At 42.2% G+C, this 19,283-nt stretch overlaps 1 long non-coding RNA gene across 1 annotated transcript; it reads left to right on the top strand.

Moving 5' to 3' along the window:
* The first annotated feature begins 221 nt into the window (after positions 1 to 221).
* Positions 222 to 4,893, top strand: LOC135314659 (uncharacterized). Its single transcript, XR_010374162.1, has 3 exons — positions 222 to 368; positions 797 to 1,041; positions 2,218 to 4,893. It is a non-coding gene; the product is annotated as an uncharacterized LOC135314659 (long non-coding RNA).
* The last annotated feature ends 14,390 nt before the right edge of the window (positions 4,894 to 19,283 follow it).

The following is a 19,283-nucleotide window of genomic DNA, read 5'->3' as shown; positions in this document are numbered from 1 at the left end:
GGAAGAAGGGCAATGAAATACCCCATTTTGCAATGGCTGCTTAGCTTCTGGTGGCAGCCTGGATCTCCCCACTTTGCAGCACGTAAGGAAAACTTCTGTGTCATCCTGTGGCAGCAGCTGTGAGACTGCAACGCTTCCTTCAAACATGTTTTGTTTGCCTGTTCCCCTTACAAAAACACTTCTTTTCCAGAGCTTGTTTTTATATCTGTGGAAACCAGGCACAGACACTCACTCGCGGACTTCAAGAGAGGCTCACTGCTGAATAACCTCTACTTACGGTGCATGCTGCAACGGCCCAGATAAATAACAGGAATATTTTGCCATGCGAGAGGAGTTATGAAACCTGCCGGCGCTGCTGTATCCCATCCGTAAGTGAGGTGGCGCTTGTGCAGTCCCTCTCCCTCCCTTCTCCCTGTCGCGGAGCCAGGGGAGCCAGGCGGACCCACGGGCTGAGCTCGCTGCTCCGCACCGGCCAGCGAGGATGGCGAGCAGCCGAGCAGCCCTTCGCCAGCTTACGTGGCTCTGGGAAATGGAAAGTCCTGTTTACTTTTGGCTGCGATGGGGCTTTCATGTTTCTAATGAGACAGATTTCTCCCTGTGCCTTGCTTTAACTTGCTTGATAAGTCTGAATGGGCATGTTTTTCATCCTAAAAATAAACAATTAAAGAAAGCTAAACAAACAGAAGGGAGAGAAAGAACTCCTTCCTGTTCTCACAGCTAATCTCTGCAAAATTTAAACATGCTTATCAGCCAGCTGTGCTTCATTATTATCTTTTGCTTCCATCTTTTGTCCCAGTCTGCAGCGGATGCAGGCCGTCTGGTTTGTGTCATCCAGCAGTTTGCACTGACTGGTTCTGATAAAGGAGCCATCAGCTTCCCGGGGTGAAAAAAGGTAGAAGGCTTGGAAAAGAGTAAATGTGATAACAAAAAGCCTGCTGCAGAGAGCAGAGAAGTCATGAAACACATCCTCACTTCGGCACCGAGGAGCAAGGGGTGTTCCCACCTAGGCGAGCGAGACCAATGCCTTACATGTTTGCTCAGGTATTAATCCTGTCATTGCATTAAAAAGGGATGTGCTGGGATATGCGAGGATCTCAAAGCCTGGCCACATCTGGTTACACTGTTCATGCCAAAGTGTTTCAAGTTTCAATGGAGAAACGAAATCGCAAACAAGTGATCGAGCACTCTGTGTTTATACCACCCCAGCAGAGTGAAGGGACTGCGTGGCTGGTGGTGGCCCTTGGTGATTCGCGCTTGGATTGATGCGGGGAGAGTGGGGTCCCACGCAGGGATGTGTGGGGAAAATGGCCCTTGCCCACACCTCTAGCAGCCTTCAGGGAGGGATTTGGTGACAGTCATGCTCAGGCTGGGAGGGGGCTGTGTGCTGAGTATTCTTGGCTGCTGCAAAAAGCAGAACAAAGCAACTGTGCAAGTGCCATACCTTACAGCATGGTCCTGCCAGGAATCTGAGGAGATGCAAAGGTGTGCTACAGGCACTTTTGCCCTGCTGCATTGCGGCCTCTTTCCCTGCCCCGTGCACATATGCACTGAGTCTGCTGGTCCATATTGCCTGGAAGAGAAAGCGGTTGCACACATAAGCAGACCCTTGGTTCTCAGAGAACAAAAGGAAAGCTGATAAAATGTCGTAACAGAGTTGCGTGACCAGCTGCAGCTCCTGCCCGCTCAGGACTAAGGCATGGATGTGGGGTGAACAGGCAAAGCCTGTTTTGGAGGGGGACGAACAGCTCGTTTAGTCTGATCTCCTGCTCGGACTGGAATTTCGTGGGGGAGGGTGGGATGGCGGGGAGAGCCCACCCCTTTCCATAAACGTACCAGTGCTTTCCAGTTTTAGTGTGTGAGGCAGCATCTCGCAGAGCCGCTGGCCCAGCCACGCGCCGGACGGCTGCAGCCACGAAGGGGCGGTGTTGGGGCTCGCAAAGGCGCTGGCGGTGCTGGCAGCAAATTTGGGGGTCTCCTGGGGGAAGATAAGCAGACCAGTTCTGAATTTCTCGAGCTGCAGGGCAGTTCACAGGCACGCTGAAGGTTTCATGTGCGCTAGCCCAGGTTTTAGTAAACTCAGGCCAGTTTGTGGCTTTGAACGGAAAAAAAACCCTCAGGTTTGCTGCTGCAGAAGTGCCTGAAGATGGAATGGGGAGCGGGTCCTGTGTTGGTCTTGTTTTTTTTTTCCTAACCTAGATTATTCCCTTTGCATTTCAGGGTTAAACAAAACCAGATCTCTGGATGCACAGGAGGAAGAGAAAACATGGATGTTGATCAAAAGAGGAGAGAACACTTGCTTAAAACCCAGGGCCGCAGAGCTATGATGTCCCAAGGAATGCCAACGTTTCCCAGCCTGTCGCAGCATCTGTTTCAATGAATGTGTGGGGGCACAGGTGGCTGGGGGACTGGTGGCCAGGAGCAGCCTGCCCCTAGCTCAGAGGCTGCTGGACCATGAGCACCAGGAAGCGGTCACCACGTGCTGGTACTGCAGGGCACTGGGCAGGGAGCTGTGGTGGTCCTCCCCATCGCCTCATCCCTGGCATCCTCCCCAGCTGCCTGGTGTCCAGGTTGGCAGTCTAGGAGTCAGGTCAAAAATTAAAAGTATTGGTATATAAGCTATATGCTTACTCTTGCAGGCAGGGCTCTTGAGCCTGTATCAGAAAGCTTTTAACTGGATTTGATGTGTGTTTTTTTCCCTGCTGTGGCTTTGTAGAAGACTTCTTCAGGGCTACAGCTGTCCAGTTTTACCAGCACTGTAACTTCTCATATCTACAGCTTTCCATGTATTTTATAGTAGGCTTTGTAGTCAGCACATGCCACAGAAGCATTGTTGACCACTTGCAACATTCAGACAAGCTAGACTGTATTCATCATCCTATTCTGGGAAGACCCACAGAGTGTCTTACAAAAGTGCACTGCTTTGAAGCATGTCTTACCGCTGCTTTGGATAGAAAGGGATTGTTAATATACCACGTAGCAGGGACTGGAAAGAACTGTGCACGAAATGACAGAGGAAGGTTTCTGATAAATTACTGCCCATGTTATAACTTCATGAGATAAATATGATGCATTTTATATACTCTTTCTTTGAAACGTTCAGAGTATGCAGCTTGGAAGAACTTGTAAACTACCACTTTATTCATTAGTTTGCAGTTTAAATAAAAATGAAAAAGAAGGAAAAAAGAATTGGTAATTAAACATGCAGTTTTACAAATCCTCCACAACATATCAAACCCCTGTTTTCATCGTACCGCCAGAAGAATCGAAACACAAGCTTGTCCTCTCACCCTGCATGAGGAACTCTGTTCTCTTGCAACAGCTGTTAGCAGAAGCTGAGGGGCGGTCATGTTTATCTTAAGAAGAATTTTTGGCAGCGCTCACTCCTGAAGGTTGGGTTCAAATATTCCTCTGTCTCAGAAAGAGTATCTGGTTAGGGGGAAGGACTGACTGCGTGGAAGTGAGTGAGCATGATGAAAAACTGATGAACCCATCTCAGGGACCCACTGCAAGATAAAACTCTGGGCAGCTGGGAAGCTAACTGAAATTAGAGACCCAATGACAAAAGAACCAGCCCAGGAAGTAGCTGCTGAAGAACAGGACTTTTGGAAAGGTGTATTGTGGAGCAGTCAGGAAGGAGAGGTCTCTCGTCACCTGATGCATGTTGGGAAAGTTCAAAGATTAGAAGGTGTAGGGACAGACATTGCTGTCTTATGCTTGTAGGTGCTCCATGTCCATGGACATGGTCATGTGGTCCATCGGTCTGATTCAAAGTCCACTGAAATAGTTGGACAAAATATATCCTCATACTGCCTTTGGCCATGATCTTAGCATGGGGAGGTTTGAAAAGTCACCTCATACTGCTGTCTACAGACATACAGACACTGTTTGTTCATGGTAGCCAGAGTGAGAGGCTGCCTACATTTCTTTCCTTCTAAGCCCAGCATCAGTAACCTGCACTTTCTCGAGAAAAAGAAATGAAGTATATGCTATTTGCTTATGCCTCCCCTGGATAACAGTCTCATCTTTGTCTGGAAGAGAAGACATGAAACAAAAAGAAGAGAACAGGAGAAAGAGCACAAGAAGAAAAAATGCTGCTGGAGGTGCTAAGTGGTCTGGTGGGCTGGCATGCTGAGACAGGCTGAGAAGAGTCTAGATGGGGAAAGGGTGCTGTAAATTAAATCCACCATTACTGAGAAAGCTCTGCTGTTGTCAAAGACTGATCAAAGTAGTAAACAAATACACCCAGACCTGCAGATGAACATTTCTTGAGGGTGTGCTGGCTGTCAGGAGCACATTCCCTGCTTCCTCGGCTGCCTGCAGGATTAGAGCAGGATGTTTCCTGAGGAACAGCCCCAGACATTCCTGTGGGGGAACTGAAATGCAGAGAGTTCTCCCTGCTGCACTCAGCATTGCTGCTCGGCTGGGTCGACCAGGAATCTGCACCAAAAGGAAAGGGCTTTCTGACAGGTGGCGGATTAGCCAGCAGGCAGAGCCAAACCTCTGTTCTGTAGCTGCCAAGGGTCTTTTCCAACCTTAATGATTCTATGATTCTATTCTATGATTCTGTGGTGCCCAGAACCTTCAGAAGCCAGACAGTGAAATGCATTCGTGCAGCCAATTGTTTGAAGATCCAGCAAAAAAGTATGATTGTGGTATAAGACGTCTGAACTCCAGAAATGTTTAGGATGTTAGTGAGTGTCAGACTCTGTACAGAAGTGATGTAAACATATTGGGAAGTAAAGGACCAACATCTTTTTTTTCTTTTGGATAGGCAAAATATACCCTTTGTATATTTTTCCTTAAATAAATAAAGCTTTTGCAAAATACTGAAGCCATTACCTCAATTTGAATGATTGCTGTTCTCCCCCACCCCCAAATACTCAGCAGTCATGAGCTGCACCACCTAGCCTGTGACGTGTCCCTTCTTCTCAGTGGTTTCCAAGGGTTTTTTTCACATCTTGAAGAGAGTTGGAGAGTGTCAAACTTCCTTGTAAATAGCCCCTCCTTCCCCTCTCCCTTTACCCTCTTCTATCATAGCCAACTTTGCCCTTTTGTAGTTCCATATGTGTCTACACACTGCAAAAATAAATCTAGGGACGGAAAGGTAGGATGATTTGATTACCTTCACCATAGCCGTCTGCTAGGGTCAGCTCAGCCTGGTCCAGTGGACTTAACAATACTTCAATATTAGAACAACATTTTAGGTATCCTAGTGAGTCACTAGTAGCTAACCCAGTGTTACAGTTTAGGAATTGGGTTAGAGTGTTATTTTTAATGTCTTAAAGTGTGTCTGTAATGTCTCTGTAATGCCTATCCATCTCTCATGTCTTTTTGAAGAGCAATCAGATTGCTTTCTTGGAGCCTTTCAGCATCTAATTGATGGGGACCTTCCAGTTACTTCAAGAAACTTTTTCTCCACCACAGAACATAGAATGACATCTACAATTTCTCGAGAGAAAAGAAAAATATGTCTGCCTTCCCCAGTGGCAGTTTTTGTTTACTGGATCCAGAGCAGTCTGGAATCTCTTGAGGAAAAAAACTCAACCCGAGTGGCTTGTTGCCGTTTGTTTAGACATGACTGAAGGCCTAACCTTTCTCTCCAGCAGACCGGCTTTCCCTAGCTGTGCTTTTTTTGCTGAGATTTTGCCACAGAACTAAGAGCAAGTGGAAATGACGGCTTTCTCTGAGGTGCCAGGCAAACCTCACACCCACGAGGGACTCAGAGCAATCCTGGTTGTGCTTCTTGGTGCATTCAGTCCAAATAGCTGTCTCTGTCCTCTAGGGTGCGTTACGCTTCAGAGTGCTCCTTTTTCCTGGTCGTCCAAATGGGGTGGGTGGGGGCAGCAGGAGGAAAGGGGTGCTGCATGACATAGCTGCCAGCCTTGGAGCCAGAGCTCTTCACATCGGGAGAGCAAGAGGGAAGAGAGGGCCAGCGGGCGACAGGACCTCGTCCCAACACACAGTCAGGACATGCGTCTCGGCATGTATTTAGACCATGAGTTTGGAAAGTGCTCGCTGGAGATGCCATCAAGGGCTAACCACTGCCTGTCTGGGAAGGACTGTGCACATTTTTAAGAAAGGGCTGGTTTATTCTTATTTAGCTGTGCTTCATATATGGGAGGAAGCATAATAGCACAGCGTGGCCTAATTGCTCACATCTGGATCCCTGCTGAAAACGTACAGTGGTGTATATGCAGTTTCAGTGGAAGAGGCATGATTTACTGAGCTGTTCTTGGAAGCAGCAGAAGGTTAGTAAGCACAAACCAGATATATTCCAAGTAGTAACTACAGCCCAGAGCTCCTCTCCACCCTTTTGTTCCATGCACACTTGCACATGTACACATGCGCATAGCTGGGTTGCCAGAGAATTATCACTTTCGGAGGTTTTTTTTGTTAAAATAAAAGCAGAAGAGAAGCCCCTGTGTAAAGGCTAAAATAGCCACAGATACCGTTTATTCATCGGGGTAATGTAGTTCTGAATCTTGAAATTTATACAGAACAAAAATAAACCACATCATACTTACTGCTTCTACTACAATAATAATAGCAGTGGCTACCTCTAGCACATCATTTTCTACCAGAGTGCACTGTGAAACGGGCCACAGAAGGAGGCACAGGTTTTGTCCCAGGAGCTGTGTGCTACAGGCTGTTGTTCCCCCTCACACTGTTCTCACAGTGGGGCAAAGCAATTGAAAACCCAGGTTCATACTTCACTGCAGTGGCGTGCACAGACCTTGTTTCCAGTGCAGCTGCCTCATGCAAATAAAGCAGCTTTTGGGGAAAGGAGAACTTGTGATTTTGTGTAAGCTGTGTGTGAAAATCTGCACATTTTGTTTGTTTGTTAGGGAGCTTCTGGGGGTTGGGAGGATCCTGAACCTGTGTAATATCTGTGAAAGTCTGCAAATTTTTTTTTTTTGTCTGGAGGACGGAAGGGGCTGGGAGGACCTTGACATCTGTTCTGTTTATCAATGAGTGTGCTAATGACTTTAATTTGAATGTATGTGCTAACTCTGAAGATTCTATTTGGAAACAGGAGTATCCCCTCCACCAAGATTTCCATGTATGAATGGATGCTCCTCCCTTTCTCCTCCCCATGCCCTTGTAATCTAATCCTTTCCTCAGGATTAATTCAGTAATCACATAAACCTATTTAAGTACATACCAGGCCCACTCTTAGGTCAAGTTTTCATTTCGATCACACTTGCTGATCCTGGTTCTCATTATCTGTTATGAAAGATGAAGAAGGAGAATCAATTACAAAACTAAGAAGGAAGATGATAATTAAAATGAAACATATAGAAGTTCCAGAAATGATTCTGAGATTAATTTATAAAAATATGTTTTTTTTCCCCCCCTCTGGTGTTTGCCCCAGTAATCAATCAGTCAGTTCCAGACAGCATCTATCCACACAATCATCCCCTTTTTCTGGAATCTATTTTGTGTAACAATGAAAAACTACAAACCCCCTTCTTGCACCTTGACTTCTCCCACCTGTAACTGTCTCCCCTCACATATCTCACTAGTACTGATTGACCAAATGCCAAATTTACCTTCTGCCAGATTAATATTTTTCCTGTAAAAACCTGGGAGGAAGTTATTGCATATCAATTCTGCTTAGGATCATAATTACAGCAATCCATGCAGCTAGGTGGGTTACTTCTCTTTGTTTCCTGCAGACAAGTCCTGCCACAAACCTTTCAGCTCTACCACATACAACAACAGGCTTTTGTTTAAATTTGTTTTGAATGATTTCTATATAAAAAGCAACACACCAGCTGACTGTTCATTTTTTTAAATAACTGTCCTTATTGCTTTCTGAGTTTGTTTTCCTTTAACTTGTTTATTTGCCAGTAGCCGCTAGCTGGAATGGGTATAGGCAGCTACTTATTTTATTGTCAGTTCTTGTACTGAAATAGAAGCCATTGACTTGGGTTGCTGTGTAGGGGACCCCTCATCTTGCAAGGAATTCACATCTTTTGAAAAAAAAAAAAGTCAGGTCAACGTTTTTGTCTGTTTAAGACTACACAGCATGAGATTTACACTGCAAAGTTGTAGCTAGTGATGAAAGAAATGGGGTTAGACACAGTTTAAAAGCTATCTAGTCTTCTCTTAGCAGTTATTTCACCCTTAATCTTCCTGTGGGGGCAAGGCAGGGAAGGAGAGTGCTAGCTGCATATTTGTGGCTGAATAAATCAGAGCTTGACTCTTGGTACCACTGTAGTGATGGGTCCAGTGTCCTGAGCAACTCTCTAATCCAGATCGTCTCACCGGTCAGGAGAGGGTGCCCAGTGCCACACCAGGGAGGGCTGGTGAGTGGGGCCGCAGGTGTCACCCACCTGGATCTCTCATGCCACCTCTAGGCTCCAGAGGGATCTGGACATTGTGCAGGAGAATAGATGTCAGTGGTGCAAATTCCTTTGAGCATTTAACTGCTACTATTTATTAAATTATTTCCTGCGGCTTTTGGTCTCATTCAGTGAGAAGGAATGGTCTCTCTGTTATCTCTCTACTGTTTGTTTTCTTTTCTCCTTCTGTCCTTTCCCCATTTCTTTCTTTTATTTTCTTTTGTGTGTGCATGTGTGAGTCTGTCTCCTCTGTTAATTCTCTTCTGCTTCTTCCCTTGCTTCAGCACTTTTTTTCTTGGCACCAGAAAAAAAGTTGCAAAAACAGGGCATGAAAATATGCCATGTGAATAGTTACAAGAATGAATGCTTTGGAGATGTAGGAGTGGCTGCAAAGCCTTTTCACTCTTTAATCATAGCTAGAGACATTTATGGACGTGACTGCATGGCGAGTAACCAGCAGTACCAAGGGATGGAACTCAATGACCATAGCAGATCCTTCTAGTCTTCTTTCATTTTCCTTTGGACCATCAGTTTTAGGTAGTTTAGACCAAACTAAAACATCATGAGCAACACTTCTAATAGTGACATGTAATTAAAGAGTCAAATGGTATGGAGAGTATTCCAGAAATAGTAGTTTTCAGTGTTTATAGGGTCTCAAGGGCCCTGGATCCTTTAAACAGTACCAAAGAGACCATTAGTCACCCTGTTCTGTGGGAATATGACAGTTTTTTAGCTACAGGCATTCCTGGCATTTTCATGACAATCATCATCCAAGGGAAGAAACTCTGCCCTCGACCAGCACAGTTACTGTATGTAGTGTTCCCAGATGTTGTTTTCTTCAAATGTGGCTTGTGAACGCATCCCATTTGGCAATAGGTAGAGCAGCAGAGGTGAGTTCCTGTGACACCAGCTGAGTAACAGAAGATACAGAATGTCTCACAGCATAAACTGTAATTTTGGCTAACTGTGGTCTTTTTTGACCCTTTTTTCTTTTTTTTTTTTTTTCCCCCTCAACATTTTGAAAAGACCTTTTCTTTCTCTTCAGAGACTTCACAGAGAAAATAAATGCTGTAGTATTGGCTTAGTTCCTGGGACTGGATTTTTGCAGTATGAACTGGAGACACTGAGCAGAAACAGATAATCAAGACTGTGAGTCTGGAAACCACCACGTCCCCTTCCTGAAAAAAATAAAATAAAATTAGGAGCTTTCTAAGCCTGTTTCATTTGAATCACTCACAGAAAACATTTTACAATGCCATGACTGAATGCTACCCTTGCACAGAAACACAGAGTGTTGGTGAGCTAAGTATGATCAGCATATCTAAAAGAAACTAAATCTTTTAATCAGTGAGTTCATTTTTATCAATTGCTATGAAGTGTTGCAGAGACTTTATTTGTTCTTGTCTCCCTATGGGAAAAAGCAAAGCAAACCAAAAAACCCTTCTTTCATCCAGTGTTATGAGATTGAAAGCATTTGTTCCTTGGGGTAGAATGATTTTCAGTTCCTATACCCTTCTAAATATCACATTCCACAAATTTGAGAACACCAAAATTGAATTATTGATATTTATTCAAGAAACCACAAAAATGCTCGGACCTTTCAACCACTAGTATTGTGATCAGTGTGACTCCTATCTGACTGCTGATGGTGAAAATGATGACTTATTTTAAAAATAAAAAGTAACATTCCAGACACTCCCATCTTGGTTGAAAATAAAGAGAATTGCTGCTTCAGTAAAAGCTTCAGTTAAAAATAAACCTTCACTTCCTTACCATTAAAGGCAACTGAAAATCTCCTAAACTGCCTGAAGTGTGTGTGTGGGCTACTTTACCTTTACCTTTACCTTTACCTTTACCTTTACCTTTACCTTTACCTTTACCTTTACCTTTACCTTTACCTTTACCTTTACCTTTACCTTTACTTTTACCTTGTCTTTTATTGTTACTACAAGTATTTAATTGGTAAAGTTGCTAAAAAAGTCTTCTGGGAAGTGGATCTATATCTGAAAAAAGGAATATAGTGCCATGTATTTCAACGGGATGGCATTTGTAGTAAAAGCAAGATGAATCAGAGGAAAAGTTATCCTAAAATTGCCTGTGGTTGTGGGGTGGAGGGCTTTATAGTATTCTGCAGGTATGTAGTAAAACAGGCTTGTCCAATCAGGCAGAATAAGGTCTTGAACTATGGCTTTATACACCTAATTACACCCAATCACACCATCTGGACTTGGTCTCTAGTTGTCTAATGCAATTAATGTTTAGTTGCTGATATAAGGTAAATCTACTCCAAAAAGATAGAAAAGCAGAAGTCCAATACCGTAACTGAAGCTTAAATAAGAGTTCAGTTCTCCAAGCCAAAATGTGCATGGAGAACAAATGTATCCACCAGCAGAGCAGGAGAACCACTTGTCTCCTTTGATTTTATATCTGTACCTATGAAAAAATCTCTTTTGATTTCCAAAAAGTAAGACATGGTGCACGCATTAGTGGTGAGGAGGTTAAAAAAAGAGGCAGATAGTGAGAAACTTTAGGATAATTTATACTGTGAGACATAAATTATTCCTTCCAGTGGGCAATGAAGAGAGAAAGTACCTTGTTGACTGTGTCTGGAGCAGGTCTAAGCATAGACAAGATAAAATAACAAAGTGTTTATGTAAAGCTCTGTATGCTTTTTGGTCAGTATTTTCCAGTGAGTTAAGGAGACAACAGTAGCACTTCTACTGTTTAAGGTGCACTGAATTAATTTTTCTTCATTATAAAAAGCAAGTTTTAAACATAGTTTTCAAAAAAGAGCATTTCAGTACTTTCATGAGCTTTAGACAGCATCCTGGGCAAGTCCTTCACACAAACAGAATATGCATTATTCCATTAACTTCTCCCTGTCACAGCAGGTATGTCAGCAATTGCATACACAGCAGTCTTACATGCTTGAAGTTTATATTTCCAGACAATCTTACTTTATCTTACTCCAAGATAAGCTGGTAGATTCATAAAAGTCTTCCACTCATTCTCATTCCTTAGTGCTTCAGGGGAGAGGATGCAATCAGGCAACCAGTGAAAGAGGGAGAAGAAACCTTTCAGACAACATTACCTGAGCAGTTGTGCTCATTTTTCCTGCTGAGGTGCGGAGGCACTGCTGCACACCCTGTCCCGGCTCCCCTTTGGTGCTCAGTACTCTTCTGCCCAGTGCAGGGGTAGAAAGGAGAAATTAAGGAACAAGCTGAATTTCAGTTCTTCTGCAGCAAGTGTGATGTTCCCAGCTTTCAGCATCTCACAGAATCACAGGATCACAGAATGGTAGGGGTTGGAAGGGACCTCTGGAGATCATCCTGTCCAACCCCCCTGCTTGAGCAGGGACACCCAGAGCAGGGGGCACAGGAACGCATACGCATCCACGCAGGTTTTGAATGTCTGCAGGGAAGGAGACTCCATACAAGAGATGGAGGCTTCTCTAGGGTTACTTTGCCTAAATATAATAATAGGCACTTATGAACTAGGAAGCATTAATTTCATTTCTCCTTTATCACCTCTGTCCTTCTGTCTATTTTCTCCTACCACATAGGCTATGCCTGGATAACCATCTTAATACAGAGTTCCCTTACACAGGGGACTGGACTATTAGCTGTATGAGGTGTCCAGAAAAAGAGGATCTAGGCTGCAGTACAGCACTGTCAGTGCTTCTTTGGTATTTCATGACCTGAATTAAAGGTCTAGGACAAAATGGGCAGAGGACACAGGAAAAAAAAAAGTAAGGATCTGTGTATAAGGACAGAAAAAAATCAGACAAAAATTATTAAATTACAACAGTTTTGGAAGCAGGCACATGAAGAGGGATCAGAAGGTCATCAGGTTTTTCCTCAGACATTTCCTAAGGACTCAGAGGGACTTTATAAAGTTTATTGTAACCCTGGTGGTCCCTGAGTGGCTGTACTGAGCTCTGGAGGAAAAAGACTTGCCCTGCAAGGAAAGAGTTGGTGGAGAAAAAGAGCAAATTTATGTTCTATTTCTGTTCTCCCTTTTCTGTTTTTTTTTCAGGAAAAGTTCATTTTTAGGTTTCAAAAAAAAAAAAATCTATCTTCTGAGTTTAAAAGTCCTTCTGATAGTCCTGAGGTCTCATTTCAAGAAAATGACATAGACTTCCCTCACAATCAATAACAGTGACAGCAACAACAGCAGCAACAACAACAAAAATATGAGAGACTCATGTTCAGTATATTCCTCTACCTTTTCAATTACTTTGAAAACAGGAAAATAATTATCGTCTTTTGTGAATATGAAAGTACCAAAATGATTTTATTTTCATCACCTGCATAGTTGTGCATATTTAAGAAATGAAAACAAGAGAAAGCAACTGTAAAAATAATGAAAAGTTGAGAGTTAGTTTTCATAGTTACTTCTTTTTCATGTCTCAGAAAACCACAAAGGGAATCTTTGATCCCAGTTGGTCTAATGAAATGATAAATTAGGTCTTCATTACTTATTCCTCTGGCAGTTCTTTGGGCAAATGGAAAACACCTATAAAGCCAAATATTTTGGTCTGTAAGGTTAAAGGCTTTTATTACAGCTAGGAATAAAAGATACGTGCAATGCTACAACAGGTTTTTTTTTTCTTAATTTTCTTTAATTTGAGACTACTGGTGTTCTCAGCTCATTTTTGTTAGCTCAAAACACCCTTTGGGTACCTTACGATGCCTTATTCCACAAATAATCCCGCTGACCTACACCGGAATGACTCACAACACTAGCAACTAGCCAGTGATATTTAAGTAATCATAATACAGGAGTGTTGGAAGAACTGTGTGCTGCTTTGGCATCTCTACCACTGTTTGGAACATATTTCAGTTATTTTTATGACATTTTAATCTGATATTCTGTAAATAGCCCTAGGAGAGTGACTTTGTAGAGGAGACATAACATAGCAAAATATACCAATACAGGAAAATACTTCAGGCTATTTTAAATAATCATTTACGGGGATATTGCAGTGAATGAATATATTTTTTTTCTTTGTTTTCTTAAATCGTTTGTATTTTTGTGTTTTATGTAGATGCACAAAGAACAGCTGGATAACTTCAAAAGTCCAATCCTGAGGCAAGAATCTAAAAGTCTCCTGACTACCCAAAGCTTATCCTTGGCTCTTTTGATAGGACCTCTATTTTCTGAGTGCAATGCACCTTTTTGTTCTGATTCAGCCACAGCCACCTTTCCAGTAAGTCCAAATCATCCATTACTTTAAAGTTTGAAAACTTCTTTACCCTACTGAAGTCAGTGAGAATCATTCTCTAGCGTGGATATTCCATATGGTGGAAACAGTACAGACAAAACACCTGGCTAGGACTATAGGAGTTTTCCTTTTAAAGTGATACAAACTCTTACATTGTTTTCTTTCCTGTTTTTATACCAAGGCCTATGAAAAAGCTCTGCATACCCTGGATTTTTAATGGGGCACTATTATCTGAATTACTGTTGTTTTCATATGAGCTGTTCTTGCTATTATTTGATTATGAGACTTCTGATGGCAAGCAGGGTAACCTTCTCCAGGCCATACCATCACATGGTATGAAGAACTGTTTGTGGATGACCCAGCTTTGACTCCAGCTCTGTATGTTTGTGATGTAGATTCAAATGCAAAAACTGTAACACAACGTCCTGTTGCTGTCAGAACCTTAACAGACTTCTAACAGGCTGCAAGAACATGCAGTAAAATATTTGAAGTGTAGCATTTTCTGGCAACCTTGCTTAATCCATCCTTTATAGGAGGAAAATTAAAGCTATGTTTCCACTGAGTTCAGGCGAGGTTTCTGGAAATACGTGATTATAAACAAAATTACAAAGATTCTTCCCACCTGCTTCTGCTTTCACTCTTGATTAAACCCTAAGGTCAATTATTTGAAAATCTGGGGAAACTTCTGAGTCAGAGGTTGATCAAATTCCAGGAAGAGAAGAAATCCAAATGGGAAAAAGAGAACAGATGAGGCAAAATTGGTGATGTTGACAAATAGGTTGGCTTTTTTAATGTAGTCTGTCAAGTTAGGACAGGGAAATTATGATGCAATAGGAACAGAAATTGTTGGTCCTAACACAACCTGACATTTATTTCAAATTGATGGAAAGTTTCACAATAACATTCTGTCCATGTTTTTTCTACAATGCAAGAATGCTAGGGCCATTTTGCATTCCTGTGGGGTAAAGGGTCCTTCTCCCTGCTTTTCTGTATTTTTTTAAAAGAGCTGATCCACGCAGACATTAGGTACCTCTGTTAAATTCAGGATGAAAAGTTTTGATCATCCATCTTTGTAAAATGGCACACTGAAGAAAAAAATACATGTATCAAGGCCAGGAACTTATTGAACTACATCTCAATGATAATTTGGAATAAAAGGATGACTACCCCTTTTTAGTATGAGTATTTAACATCGAGTTTAAAGTGTTAGAGCGAGCTGGTATACTTGTTCACATTGATGTGATGCTCATAGATTTAGGCAGAAGTTTCAGGAGTATATCTGGCAGCAGAAATTGGGTTACTGTGCATTACTGGCCTTACTGGATGTTCTGGCTATATCTGTACTACTAAACTAAATAGGGCCAGGGTCCCAGCTAAACCTCTGAAAGAGGTGCTCATTCCTATGGCTTGTTTGCCAGTCTCTAGGGCACATTTTTGATCTGAGCTCACTAGAGCTTCTCCAATAGTACGAGAGTCTGTGGGACAGCATGGGCCAAACCCTGTTCTCAGTAAATAGTCGGCATGAATCTATAGTGTTCGGGTGGTGGGGCCAGAGAGGGTTTAGCTGCATGACCTTAGCAGTACTGCAACAAAATTTACAGCCGCTGTGCCAGTTGGCTGTAGATCTGTAGGGCAGGATATGGCCCATTTTAACAGATGCAGCCTCTAAAGCTAGTGCTGCCTTGAAATATTTTCTGTGGTAGCTGAAACTACAAGTTGAGATGCAAAATATGTGGAGAAGGAATTGAGACCTGTAGGGATTTTGGGGGGATATTAATGATGCAGAGTAGTGTCACTGTAGTTCATTAGCAGTCTTGTATCCTCTCCTGTGGAAGCTACCAATGCAGGAGTGGGGAGAAAAGGTAAAACATGGGGGAAAATAAGCTGGAAATAGCAAAAGGGCCTTTTACCAGCATTAAGAGGCCCTTCTGTTCAACTGCAGAAGTGATCATGAGAGTTTGGTGAGGAATAGTGTCCACATGATCTTCCCTGCTCACCCCCCAGACCCAGTTTGTAGCTGGCAGAAATCAGTGTAGCTATCAGCACTGTTCTCATCTGTATGCACTGAAATTTCAAGGCCGCATTTAAGCCATTTAATATAGCTCCCCAGCTGAGGCAGTGGGACTTTTTTCTCCATTGGGTTTACAGGAAGCCAAGTCTGAACTGTTTCTTTACACTTAGATTTACAGCAGCAGCAGCAGCAGTGCTCAAGTTAGGCACTTGGTTAGGTGGGATCATTTCTTTTAGCTATCTAAAAATAGGTATGTATGTGGGCTTCCTTCAAGGTCAATGGAGAGACCAGGTCCAAATTTGTTGTATTCTAGGATAGTTATCTAAGGCAGGTGGGATGAATCTCTGTCGCTCTCTCTGCATTGGTTATAGGAAGAACTTAGATGACTAACTTAGACTAGGTATCTGATTTTTCTGCAGCTGCATTTAAATGGCATACCCCCTTGTTCTTAATGAAAATATCAGGCCGTGTGAAAATGTAAAGCACCTCAAACATGGAACATAAATTTCAGATAGGCAAAATACCTTTCTTTGCTATCAGGACCCGATTCTCTGTCTCCTGCAGTTAATGGAGAAGATACCATCAACTTCAGCGAGAGAGACTCAGCCACAGATGCTTTGTGGTCTGGTTGTCTGACCAGCCCTATGCTTAGGTAAACTGAAGTCTAAGTTACATCTTTAATAACAACAGATTTCACAGGATCTCATGGGTTCCAAAAGCTAACCAGAAGCAGGGATTTAGTATTGTTGTAGAAACTATAATATCCCTAGTGCGTTTCATACGCTACTTATTTTCTGGATTTGGGGCAGTAAACTCAAAATGCACTATTTGTGTTTTTGTCAGGTTGTGGTAGTTTGTGCAAATAGCATACAGACAGGTGACTTGTCAAAGGTCCAGAATCTATTTTTTTTTAGAATTAGTCAGACTTTTCTTGAAATAGTTTCCCTCTTTCTCTTGTGCTGATGTACGCTTACCAGCAGAGGTGCTAAACTCTGGAGTGACCCTGCTGGTTTAGTCCTGAGCTCTGTTTGATGGGTGGAAAATAAATGCTGCTTGCCTGCTCAGTATTATAACACAAAAGGATCACACCAAATCCAGAACAGATAATGGGACTACTGAAAACATTTAGTGAGGCAAAATAATAATAATATTCCAGAAATTGGAAATCCCATCAGATGAAGTCAGTGAAATGGAATGTATGTCATGAGACATAAAATGTCCGATGAAAATAAAGAAGGTTTAAGAAAGTTATTGAAGACACTGAACCAAAATATTTCAGCATCAGAATCAGGAAGTCTGAGAGAATTGCTGGGTATATTGGAGCTTCAGGAATCTTAATAAGTATTTAAGGAGAGGAACAAGTTTGTGGAGTTGATAGGTGGCTTTTAAACATCTGGTTTTACCAGTGATAATTCAGTTGAGATGTTGCCTGAGACATACAGTTTTAAGGGAATAAGCATGAGATCAATGAGGTGCAAAAGAATAATGATGGAAAAAGTTAGCAAATTCAGAAGAAAAAAAGTGATATACATAAGAAATTTTGAAAGGACTGAGCAGTGGATTTTCTGAGCTGCAGACAAAATAATAACAGCACAAGCTGCATAATGTCAGCTGCTACACCAGGAAATTGGATTGTAGCAAATATTTGATTTACATTTTTAAGTCCTAAAGGATAATATTTTAAAAGACAAAAAATATGTTTCTTGACTGAGAGATTGAAAAGAGATTGAAAAATAGGTATTTAAAATACTTCTGTAATACAGTCCTGTAATTTTTTTTATCATTTGTATTTCACACTTAGTGTATAAACATTAGCCAGTCCTGTATTGAATGTGTAACTGACAATCCTAGGACTTTTATCTGTTAATCTGAGTTGTTTTTTTTTTTTTAATTCCATATGTTTTTTCTTTTTCATTCTTTTCCATATGTGTGTAGTATCATCAATGCAAGAAAAAACAGAAAAGCTAAAGAAATGAATGGGCAGAGCAGTTCATTAAAGAGATTTTATCTGTATCTGGGTGCATCTCATAGAAATCTGGATTAACCTTCAGCAAATGAGAGTGGAAACTTTCATTTAGTTCCAAGAGTAATAAAAATGTTCTGGGTGGAAATGCGTATCATTTAACAGCACAGCCTTCTTACTCACATTGTCTGTATATTACATTACTCCCCAGGGAACACATTCCTTCACATTTTTCTCCATCAAAGCCAGACTGCTACTATGCCACGTAAGTTGAGGCAGTACTTGAAGCGAAAGAGCTGATGGCTCATCGTTATATAAACCCTGCTGACGAGTTCAGAAGTGGTGAGGTTACTGAGTTTCTCAGTTCTGTCAGTTCAGCAGTGGGGATTTCAGTGGCCAACTCCTGCGCTTGCAGCGTGCTCTGTGATGGAGGCTAGCTGCAGTGTCCGGAGCCACAAAACTGAGCTGTGCGTGCTTATGTGCTGTCACCTCCCAGCCCACGGACAGAGCAGTCCAGTTCTTTCTGCAAGCCAATTTGAAGGGTATCTCAGCTGCATTGCAAACAGGCTGCAGGTGTAGTGGGGGGAGGAGGGCGGGAGTGGGCTGGACAGTGTCTCCCCAAAGCTGCAGAATGCCTGTAGTGTGCCTGTAGCACATTGGGGGGGATCCTCTCGTTAATGCTGGCCTTGGGTAAGATGACAGAAGCATATTCCCTGGCTCATACTCCTTATCTGTTTCATGTTATTCCTTTACATGGTGCTTACTCTGTGAAGTGCCATGTTATAACCTCCCCAGCCCAGCTCACTACACTTGGACCCATCTTTTCCCCTCCACTAGCCTTGCTAAGGCAGCCTTTGCTCTTTTTTTTTTTTCCATCAGATACACTGGGGATGGTGGAAGAAACCCATTTTGGGATTTTTGTCCAGGGCTATAATTTCCTTCATCCCGTTAACTTCACTGTGGTCTTTGGGAGAGCAGGAATGTCAGAATTTTGTCCCTAATGTGATACTTTAAGTTTTCATTAATGAAATAACACAGTCAGGATCTTGGCAAGAGATGGGGAAAGCCCCAAAACTGGTGAAAGGGGAGTTTTCATCAGGTTTTTTTCCTTGAGTCTTCCTGTGGGCTGTGTAAAGCAGTTGGCAAGGGCTAAAATACGGGATGAAGACGGAAAACAGATATGAAAGACATTTTAGTAAAGCAATACTAAAAGCTTGGAAAAACATTATAAATAACAATAAGAAAAAGAGCAATTTGTTTTAATATCTTCTGTCCTTGCACTTTGAAAACCTGTTGAAGGGGAACAGCATGGTCTGAGATATTCAAGGGCAGTGCTACTCCACTGTTCCATGACTTGCTTCCATTTCTGCATGGACTTTGACCATTCTGGACTTTGGGAGCTTCCTAGGAGGCTCGTGAGAATTCCTGGTGCCAAAAACATTAGCTCCAAATACATGTTTTCAAAGTTAAAAGTGGATAGCACCTTTCTCCCAGCTGCTTCACTGATACTGCTTATAGTGCCTGGCAAATGATCTCGGTCCATCTGATCTCGGTCCAGCTCAACAGAGGACAGACACCATATATCCCTATTTTAGCCTGAAAGATAAAAATAAAAGTCCTAGCAGAAAAGTGCTTTGAGAACAGCTTGACTGTAGTCAATAAGGAACTGCCAACACAAAGCATCTGGACAAACACTAAACTGCTTAATCCAGTGACAATGAAGTGTTATTTACCCCTGTT

Source organism: Phalacrocorax carbo, chromosome 1 (assembly GCF_963921805.1).
Source record: "Phalacrocorax carbo chromosome 1, bPhaCar2.1, whole genome shotgun sequence".
Classification (NCBI taxonomy): domain Eukaryota; kingdom Metazoa; phylum Chordata; class Aves; order Suliformes; family Phalacrocoracidae; genus Phalacrocorax; species Phalacrocorax carbo.
This window is presented reverse-complemented; position numbering and strand designations above follow the sequence as displayed.